Source organism: Triticum aestivum, chromosome 3A (genome assembly GCF_018294505.1).
Source record: "Triticum aestivum cultivar Chinese Spring chromosome 3A, IWGSC CS RefSeq v2.1, whole genome shotgun sequence".
Taxonomy (NCBI): Eukaryota; Viridiplantae; Streptophyta; class Magnoliopsida; order Poales; family Poaceae; genus Triticum; species Triticum aestivum.
The window spans coordinates 698,982,220-698,993,166 of record NC_057800.1 but is presented as its reverse complement, the minus strand read 5'-3'; positions in this window follow the sequence as shown (position 1 = coordinate 698,993,166).

Here is a 10,947-nt window from a genome sequence, read left to right as displayed (position 1 = left end):
GATTCCGAAAATGGCTTGAGGCCATGAAATCTGAGATGGGATCCATGTATGAGAACAAAGTATGGACTTTGATTGACTTGCCCAATGATCGGCGAGCCATTGAGATTAAATGGATCTTCAAGAGGAAGATGGACACTGATAGTAGTGTTACTATCTACAAAGCTAGAATCGTCGCAAAAGGTTTTCGACAAGTTCAAGGTGTTGACTACGATGAGAGTTTCTCATTCGTATCTATGCTTAAGTTTGTCTAAATCATGTTAGCAATTGCCGCATTTTATGAAATCTGGCAAATGGATAAACAAAACTGCATTCCTTAATGGATTTATTAAAGAAAGAGTTGTATATGATGCAACCAAAAGGTTTTGTCAATCCTAAAGGTGCTAACAAAATATGCCAGCTCCAGTGATCCATCTATGGACTGGTGCAAGCATCTCGAAGTTGGAATATACGCTTTGATCCAAAAGGTTTTATACAGACTTGCGGTGAAGCCCGTATTTACAAGAAAGTGAGTGGGAGCACTGCAGCATTTCTGATAAGTATATGTGAATGACATATTGTTGATCGGAAATAATGTAGAATTATTCTGCAACGCATAAAGGAGTGTTTGAAAGGAGTTTTTCAAAGAAAGACCTCGGTGAAGCTGCTTACATATTGACCATCAAGATCTATAGAGATAGATCAAGACGCTTGATAAGTTTTTTCAATGAGTACATACCTTGACAAGATATTGAAGTAGTTCAAAATGGAACAGTCAAAGAAAGAGTTCTTGCCTGTGTTACAAGGTGTGAAATTGAGTAAGACTCAAAGCCCGACCACGGAAGAAGATAGAAAGAGAATGAAAGTCATTCCCTATGCCTTGGCCATAGGTTCTATAAAGTATGCCATGCTGTGTACCAGATATATTGTATACCCTACACTGATTTTGGCAAGGGAGTACCATAGTGATCTAGGAGTAGATCACTGGACAGCGGTCAAAATTATCCTTAATGGAATAAGGATATGTTTCTCGATTATGGAGGTGACAAAAAGGTTCGTCATAAAGGGTTACGTCGATGCAAATTTTGACAGTGATCCAGATGACTCTAAGTCTCAATTTGGATACATATTGAAAGTGGGAGCAATTAGCTAGAGTAGCTCCGTGTAGAGCATTGTTGACATAGAAATTTGCAAAATACATATGGATCTGAATATGGCAGACCCGTTGACTAAACTTCTCTCACAAGCAAAACATGATCACACCTTAGTACTCTTTGGGTGTTAATCACATAGAACTGTGAACTAGATTATTGACTCTAGTAAACCCTTTGGGTGTTGGTCACATGACGATGTGAACTATGGGTGTTAATCACATGGTGATGTGAATTATTAATGTTAAATCACATGGCGATGTGATCTAGATTATTGACTCTAGTGCAAGTGGGAGACTGAAGGAAATATGCCCTAGAGACAACAATAAAGTTATTATTTATTTCCTTATTTCATTATAAATGTTTATTATTCATGCTAGAATTGTATTCACCGGAAACATAATACTTGTGTGAATACATAGACAAACAGAGTGTCACTAGTATGCCTCTACTTGACCAGCTCGTTGATCAAAGATGGTTATGTTTCCTAGCCATAGACATGAGTTGTCATTTGATTAATGGGATCACATTATTAGGAGAATGATGTGATTGACTTGACCCATTCCGTTAGCTTAGCACTTAATCGTTTAGTATTCTGCTATTGCTCTCTTCATGACTTATACATGTTCCTATGACTATGAGATTATGCAACTCCCGTTTACCGGAGGAACACTTTGTGTGCTACCAAACGTCACAACGTAACTGGGTGATTATAAAGGTGCTCTACAGGTGTCTCCGAAGGTACTTGTTGGGTTGGCATATTTCGAGATTAGGATTTGTCACTCTGATTGTCGGAGAGGTATCTCTGGGCCCACTCAGTAATGCACATCACTATAAGCCTTGCAAGCATTGTAACTAATAAGTTAGTTGCAGGATGATGTATTATGGAACGAGTAAAGAGACTTGCCGGTAACGAGATTGAACTAGGTATTGAGATACCCACGATCGAATCTCGGGAAAGTAACATACCGATGACAAAGGGAACAACGTATGTTGTTATGCGGTTTGACCGATAAAGATATTCGTAGAATATGTGGGAGCCAATATGAGCATACAGGTTCCGCTATTGGTTATTGACCGGAGACGTGTCTCTGTCATGTCTACATAGTTCTCGAACCCATAGGGTCCACACGCTTAACGTTTCAATGACAGTTATATTATGAGTTTATATGTTTTGATGTACCGAAGGTTGTTCGGAGTCCCGGATGTGATCACGGACATGACTAGGAGTCTCGAAATGGTCGAGACATGAATATTCATATATTGGAAGCCTATGTTTGGATATCGGAAGTGTTCCGGGATTCTACTAGAGTACCGGGAGGTTACCGGAACCCCCCGGGGACTTAATGGGCCTTAATGGGCCTTGATGGAAGAGAGAGAAGGCGGCCAGGGCAAGGGCCGCACCCCCTCCCCCCTAGTCCGAATAGGACAAGGAGAGGGGGGCGGCGCCCCCCCTTCCTTCTTCTCCTCCACTCCTTTCCCCCTCCCAAGTCCTAATCCAACTAGGAAAGGGGGCAGTCCTACTCCCGGTGGGAGTAGGACTCCTCCTGGCGCGCCCTCTCTAGGCCGGCCGCACCCCCTTGCTCCTTTATATACGGGGGCAGGGGGGCACCCCATAGACACAACAATTGATCGTTTGATCTTTTAGCCGTGTGCGGTGCCCCCCTCCACCATAGTCCACCTCGATAATACTGTAGCGGTGCTTAGGCGAAGCCCTGCGTCGGTAGAACATCATCATCGTCACCATGCCGTCGTGCTGACGAAACTCTCCCTCAACACTCGGCTAGATCGGAGTTCAAGGGACGTCATCGGGCTGAACGTGTGTTGAACTCGGAGGTGCCATGCGTTCGGTACTTGATCGGTCGGATCGTGAAGACGTACGACTACATCAACCGCGTTGTGCTAACGCTTCCGCTTTCAGTCTACGAGGGTACGTGGACAACACTCTCCCCTCTTGTTGCTATGCATCACCATGATCTTGCGTGTGTGTAGGAATTTTTTTGAAATTACTACGTTCCCCAACACATGTAGGCCCATGAAACCCTCGGGGGGGTTCCGGTAACCCCAGGTACTCCGGTATATATCCGATAACCCCAGGAACCATTCCGGTGTCTGAATATAGTCGTCCAATATATCAATCTTCATGTCTCGACCATTTCGAGACTCCTCGTCATGTCCGTGATCACATCCGGGACTCCGAACTACCTTCGGTACATTAAAACATATAAACTCGTAATATAACTGTCATGGAAACTTTAAGCGTGCGGACGCTACGGGTTCGAGAACTATGTAGACATGACCGAGACACGTCTCCGGGCAATAACCAATAGCGGAACCTGGATGCTCATATTGGCTCCCACATATTCTACTAAGATCTTTATCGGTCAGGCCACATAACAATATACGTTGTTCCCTTTGTCATCAGTATGTTACTTGCCCGAGATTCGATCTTTGGTATCTCAATACCTAGTTCAATCTCGTTACCGGAAAGTCTCTTTACTCGTTCCGTAATACATCATCTCGCAACTAACTCATTAGTTGCAATGCTTGCAAGGCTTAAGTGATGTGCCTTACCGAGTGGGCCCAGAGATACCTATCCGACAATCGGAGTGACAAATCCTAATCTCGAAATACGCCAACCCAACAAGTACCTTCGGAGACACCTGTAGAGCACCTTTATAATCACCCAGTTACGTTGTGATGTTTGGTAGCACACAAAGTGTTCCTCCGGTAAACGGGAGTTGCATAAACTCATAGTCATAGGAACATGTATAAGTCATGAGGAAAGCAATAGCAGAATACTAAACGATCGTGTGCTAAGCTAACGGAATGGGTCAAGTCAATCACATCATTCTCCTAATGATGTGATCCGATTAATCAAATGACAACTCATGTCAATGGCTAGGAAACATAACCATCTTTGATCAACGAGTTAGTCAAGTAGCGGCATACCAGTGACACTCTGTTTGTCTATGTATTCACACAAGTATTATATATGTTTCCGGTTAATACAATTCTAGCATGAATAATAAACATTTATCATGATATAAGGAAATAAATAATAACTTTATTATTGCCTCTAGGGCATATTTCCTTTAATAAAGAACACACCAGCTCCATGTCTGTGGTGTCACAATCTTGGTGCAACTTATTTTTTTGCTAATCCAGTCTTTCATGCAAGGACAAAACATATTGAAATAGACTTTCATTTTGTTTGAGAGAGAGTTGCTCAAAAGCAACTTGATATTCACTTTATTCACTCCAAAGATCAGCTTGCAGATGGTTTTACCAAGGCTTTGCCTGTGAGAAGCTTTGAGAACTTCAGGCATAATCTCGAATTGATGAAGTTGTGATTAAGGGGGGTGTCAAACACGCATCATATCTGCCGCACCATCTTGGTTTGCTTTCGGTTGTTAGGAGTCCTAGTTAGATAGACTAGGTTGTTAAGGTTTATCGCTCTCTAAGATCTTTCTTTCTCTCCAAGATGTAATCTCCAACAACTTATATGCGTTGTACAGGGAGGTGCGCCCCTGCTATATAAACACGTACACGTCGCCCACATCGGGTAAGACGTTTCTGCCATCGCACATAGTGTACACATGTGAAGTATTTTTCAGTTTACTTTGTGTTGTTTGTTTACATCAACTGCAAAACCAATGATCTGAAGGGTATCACGAAGGAGGCTCAGTCTTTGTTGGACAATGCAAGGCTTGCTGCTTCTTCAAAGTCCACAGACATTTCCACCAAAATCGTGCATATGCCGTAGCATTTCTAAGTGACAAATTCAATGAATTAGAATCGCATGCTCCAAAAACACTGGAGGTCAGCGGCGAAATGGAGGTTGATGATGTCTCTGCAGTGGAAGCAGAAGTAAACCAACCAACATGGTATGTTGTGAATAAAAAATGTACTTATTTTTTACTGCACACTTATTAATGGATAAGTAGTATCTTGTGTGAAAATTCAGATATATGGTCATTCACTAAGACATACTGTACATTAATATCATTGTTATTTCCTGTATCTAGGGGTAACAGTAAAAAAAATTAACTTTGGAAAGAACAAGAAGCAGGAACAGCCCGCCTCCAAGAACAACACAAATGAGCGATCAGAGGTAGGAAAAGAAGTATTAGTGTCTCGTTTTATATCATTGGGAAGTTTCATGATGACATACATTGATTCCCCTTCCCCTTTCAAGCAGTATATTGAATGTGAGGTGACGTATCTTTCTCGGCCCGAAGAGGAGGAAGGTTGCAACATCTCCGGCAGCGCCGTCCGCTGCAACTGCAACAGGGTCGATGCCACTTTGGATTTGGAAGCATCCGAATGGGAGGAGTTTCATGACTGGATTGATACAGAGGGGTTTCCGCCGGTTAAAATTCTCAAATCCCCTGGTAATTATCCTTAATTTATAGCTTAAGCTAGGATCCGTTTGGTCTAGCACATAATGTTCTCTGCAACATTTAGTTGAGTTGTCCTCGTCTAATTTACTTTAGTTTCCTTGTATCATCTACAAATCTCTTGGTTCCTCAACGTACTGCTGGATGGTTCCTTGTCTGGCTACATCAGTTGCATTCGAGGAACTGTGAGGATGGGATAGGCTACTTTCTTATGATTTGGTCTTAGACGATCCATCTCACCTTCCCATGTACGAGACCTACCTCGAGAAATTTTAGAACGTGAACAGTGCTGCTGCTTCTGATCTTCATAACAGCAAAGCGGCTGGCGACACCGCCTTGAAGGTAATTAAAGTCACTGCCTGCCTGCCTGCCTGCCTGCCCCAACCAGCTTGTTCTCTCAAATTACGTATGCAATTTTCTTGTTAAAATAAACTACTGCCAAGGGTATACTGGCTCTGCGATATATTCATAGGTCGATCTTCTGCTGTAGGGAAGAGTTTTCCTCATTAATTGAATGGAAGTTTCTAGATTTCAAGATATTCTGTCATTTGTGTCTTGTCATGAATTTACAAAGGAGCCCAACGAGATTTTGTAAAACTGTCTGAGCATATCAGTAAGGATAAATCATGTCACTGGTACAAATAGTTTTCAATTAATTACCGTGGAATATGGACATGTCATTGTTTTCATAAGTATGCAAGTCTATATGCTCTTTTGACATTGTTCCGTTGTTCATTGGGTCCTATATACTTTCATCTCAATGGCAGCTTTAAATTCATACATTATACACTTTGGGGGTTTGTGTATTTCATTTGAAATTCTTCACATTCTTATTCTGCGTGATTTGCATACGTAACAGTTGTTCCCTTCTTTTAAAGTGTATAGAGAAGGAGAAAGCCTTGGTCTCTGAGTGGAAGATTAAGAGGGCCAAAGCCATTTCTTTTGATGAGTCGAGTAGCAATCACATCTAGAAATGCATGTCTGACATTGTGGACAGTGCAGGAAGTGAATCAAGATGCCCTTTTGTCACCGATGCTGCTGTTGTATGTAGTTATCTCTAAGAATCAGAATAAACAAGTGGCCATTTAGTATTTATTCATTTATTCACTGTTCAACTTTAAACAAATTGATAAATGAAAGAGCCTCACAAGTTACCTTTTGTCAACCATTTGCTAAAATAATGGATGGATGGCTTCAAGTGTATCATGAAAGAGGCTGAGTTGATGATTGAGTGGCTGAGGGTGAGGCAGGGCTCCTTTGTTCCCTACGAAGAGTACACCACGTGCTACGAAATTCGTGAGTGCCCCCTGGAACTTGCAATGTTCGAAGGGGATTGGTCTATCCATGCTGATGCGCTCCTTCTGGTATGTGTATTCCTTCCTTTCTCCAAAGAGAATTTTAGTGTACACATAAGTATTTTCCAATTTATTTCGCTTTTTTTTTGTTTACATCAACTTCAAAATTAACCAATGATCTGAAGGGTATCACGAAGGAGGCTCAGTCTTTGTTGGACAATGCAAGGCTTGCTGCTTCTTCAAAGTCCACAGATATTTCCACCAAAATCCGTACATATGCCGTAGCATTTCTAAGTGACAAATTCAATGAATTTGAATCGCATGCTACAAAAACGCTGGAGGTCAGCGGCGAAATGGAGGTTGATGATGTCTCTGCAGTGGAAATAAACCAACGTATTACATGGTATGTTGTGAATAAATAACGCTCTTGTTTTTCTACTGCACACTTATTGATGGATATTATCTTGTGTGAAAATTGATATATATGGCCGTTCACTACTAAATCATTATTATCATTGTTATTTCCTATATCTAGGGGTAACACTGAAAATGTTAACTTCGGAAAGAACAAGATGCAAGAACAGTCCGCCTCCAAGAACAACAGAAATGAGCGATCAGAAGTAGGAAATATTGAGAAGGAAGAGAAGTACTAGTGTCTATTTTTATATCATTGTGAAGTTTCATGACGTCATACACTGATTGCCCTTCCCCTTACAAGCAGAATACTGAACGTGAGGTGATTTATCTTTCCCGGCCTATAGAGGAGGACGGTGCGTATTGATACGTTCAAATATTACTTTGTCACATTCTTCTTATTGAAGCAGACTCTGATTGTTACATGCCCCCCTCCTCAAGCAGAAGATTACCCATCAATAGCTCTTTCTCGGCCTGAGGTAGAGGAAAGTGCCTATTGTCGCGGACCATGATTTGTTATCTGAATGGCTTTTGGTGACAACCCCTTCCTTTTGTTCTGTATTGTTGCGGGCTCTGATTATTTCAGGCCATCCAATCACTGCAGCAGAGCAGAAGGATGCTGCAAGCATGAGTGCATGACTAATTATTAAGCCAGATGGTGATGATGAAGGTGATTCGATCCAACCTTGTTTTTGGAAAAGTGCCACACCTTATGGGATCTACTTTCTATATCTTTGTTTTTTTCCTTTTTTGAACAAGCTATCTACTGGGTCTATGTGTTGATGTAGCCTCGTTGAGCCGTATTTAATCTGTCTGGCTATTTTTTTATATACTGTGGCTGCACAGTAACACTTCTCCGTCAGTTTCAGATGCTTCTATGTGCCCACTTTGTGTTTGATCTTCTGATAAGTTTCAACATCTCTCACTAAAGGAAAAGACACATGCATGTTGCCGTGTGTGGGGGAGTAAGCCGAGAGTCTTTTCTCGGGTAGACGGCTCTGGAGACAGTAAGCCGAGTATGTAAAACAGAACACATGAAAAAGAAGAATGAGATCTTGGCTTAGGACACAGTAAGACGAATGCAGTTATAAATTACATTCGTCTTACAGATGAAGCTCGGCATATAGCCAAAAAGATCTCAACTTACAGAAACACTCGGTACAGTTTTCTACCACGTGGCCATCATAGATGTAGTTTAAGGCTCCGTGAGGGCGTACACTATAAGCAGAGTGTAGGCCTAAAGGTGCTCGGCTTACACTAAATATAAGCCAAGTGCCTGATATAATACACTCGGCTTATACTTTACCTATTTTTTGAAAAACTTTATTGGACATGTAAAAATGACATTTATTATGTTTTCCATTGCATTTATGACTTATTGCATTTTATTTCTTTCCCCTCTCTTTCTCGGTCTTTCTCTCCCGGCTAGTTTTCATCGCCCTTTCGATGCCCTCAACTTATTTCCCAATCTCTCTCTAATTACCGCCACTTTGCCACTTTAACATTGTTGTCGGCATATCTAAAATGGGGGTACCCTGAATCTCCTGACAAATGGGCCACCCCGGTAAACATAATCAAGTAATAAAATGGGTAAAACACGAACGACATTGTTGTTCTCGGCAGCCATTGGGGTGTCTTCTCCAGCGAACTTAAGTTGGTTTGCACTTTCGTTGGAGAGAAAGACGAGAGGGAGAGAATGTGCATGTCAACGATCAAATGGGAGGGTATTACTCATATAAATAATGCTAGAGTACTCCGCCTCCCTTGCTCCATGCAGGCGAGAGTGTCTCTTGGCCGTTGGTTACCCGTTGGCTTGCTGCGGGAGCCTGTCGGCGCTTTCTTGCACGCGAAGCCGTGTCCGCACCTGCCTGGTGGTGTGTATGCCCCGCGCTGGGCCGAAGCCGTGGAGTTGGGTCGGGTCGAGTCTGACCCGGGTGGCCTAGCTGGAAGGTCTGCCCGAATGTCTCGGACCCAGGCAACCGGCTAGAAGGTCCATGACGGGTGGAACGCCTAGTGCGTTCAGGGCCAACATCATTGGGTGGCTTTCGTCGTGCTCGCGCCCGTGTGTGAGGCCCTGGTTGAAGCCGCCTGTCAGCGTCTTGGCCTCGACTATTGGTTCAGTCGCTACAGATGCACATGTTGTTCGCCCATTTGTGCCAGCTCGCGGAACACAAGTTTCGACATGCACCGTTGGCCCCACGCGGGCACGTGTGCTCCGAGTCCATGAAGGATGGGTCGCGGGTGTGCACTCGGGACCAAGAGTGCCCCGTCATGCGCTACCCAACGCGCGTGAAGAGAGCAGGACCCACTTATCGGTGTTATCTGTCAACGTTGGGCTAGTTCGGTCATGTCGGCGGAGGGTATGTGGCCGTCACACCGCTGCCTCACTCGTGTGGTCCATTTCGGCCTGTATCGTTGGCCCCACGCGCTTGTGGTGCTTCTTCCGCTTGTGCTGGATCTGCGTCCACCTGTCTGTCCAGAGGGCAGCCCAACTGGCTATGTGCCGCCCGATCTACCCGGCTTTGCGATGACTCGTTCAGCCGGCTGAATGGGGCGCAGTGGCGGAGCCAGGATTCGAGTATAGGGGAGGCCGAGTACGTATATTGAGCGAATCTTGTTGATAATTACTACTTGCTTCTACTAAAATTGTTGATCATTGGGGGGGGCGGGGGCAGGCCCCTGCTCGTCCCCCCTGGCTCCGCCCCTGACGGGGCGTATATAGGTGGTATGCGGTGCGAACCAGGTGGCCCGATCTGTTTTCTAGATCGACTCACAGTCCGGCATGGGCGTACATGCCCCTTGTCATGCCCAGCCTGGCATGATGTAGTCGCGGTGTTCGTAGTCGGGAGGCAGTCGTTATGTTTATCCGTCCAACAATTAATGCACTCTAGCCAGGGAAAAAAATCATCAAGCAAAGGATGAAGTCTGTTCATGCGGCACTTTGCAACAACGGGGTGAGGCGAATGGGACGCTCTGCTGCGAGCAGAGGAAGGAGGTGCTGCGACAATGTGGTGGTGCTGCTGAGACAGTGGGATGGCCATATGCTCGTTGATGGAGGAGCAAGGTCGAAGGTCAATTATGTACGTGTATGAGCTGTGGAGAGGGAGACATGCAGTATTATTATTTTCTACTTTGTGACATCACGAGGCAGAACACACGACTGCAGGAGATGGCCCCGGAAGGTGACCGATCAAAACCATTCATAGGCCGTCCAACGCGTAGTGCCGCCCTATTTTCGATGGAAGGTTCTCTTGTTTTCTTTTGTGAATGCGAAGCAAAAAAATTTCTCATTGGTTTTTTTTCTTGAGAAAAACTCTCTCATTGTTTTTGTTTTTTGAGGGACAACTCTCTCATTGTTGTGCTTGGAGCAAACAGTCCAACCACCACCACATAGCGAGATGGGCTAAGCCCAGGCCCCTGCTCGTCCCCCTGGCTCCGCCCCTGATGGGGCGTATACAGGTGGTATGCGGTGCGAACCAGGTGGCCCGGTCTGTTTGCCAGATCGACTCACAGTCCGGCATGGGCGTACATGCCGCTTGTCATGCCCAGCCTGGCATGATGTAGTCGCGGTGTTCGTAGTCGGGAGGCAGTCGTTATGTTTATCCGTCCAACAATTAATGCACTCTAGCCAGGGAAAAAATCATCAAGCAAAGGATGAAGTCTGTTCATGCGGCACTTTGCAACAACGGGGTGAGGCGAATGGGACGCTCT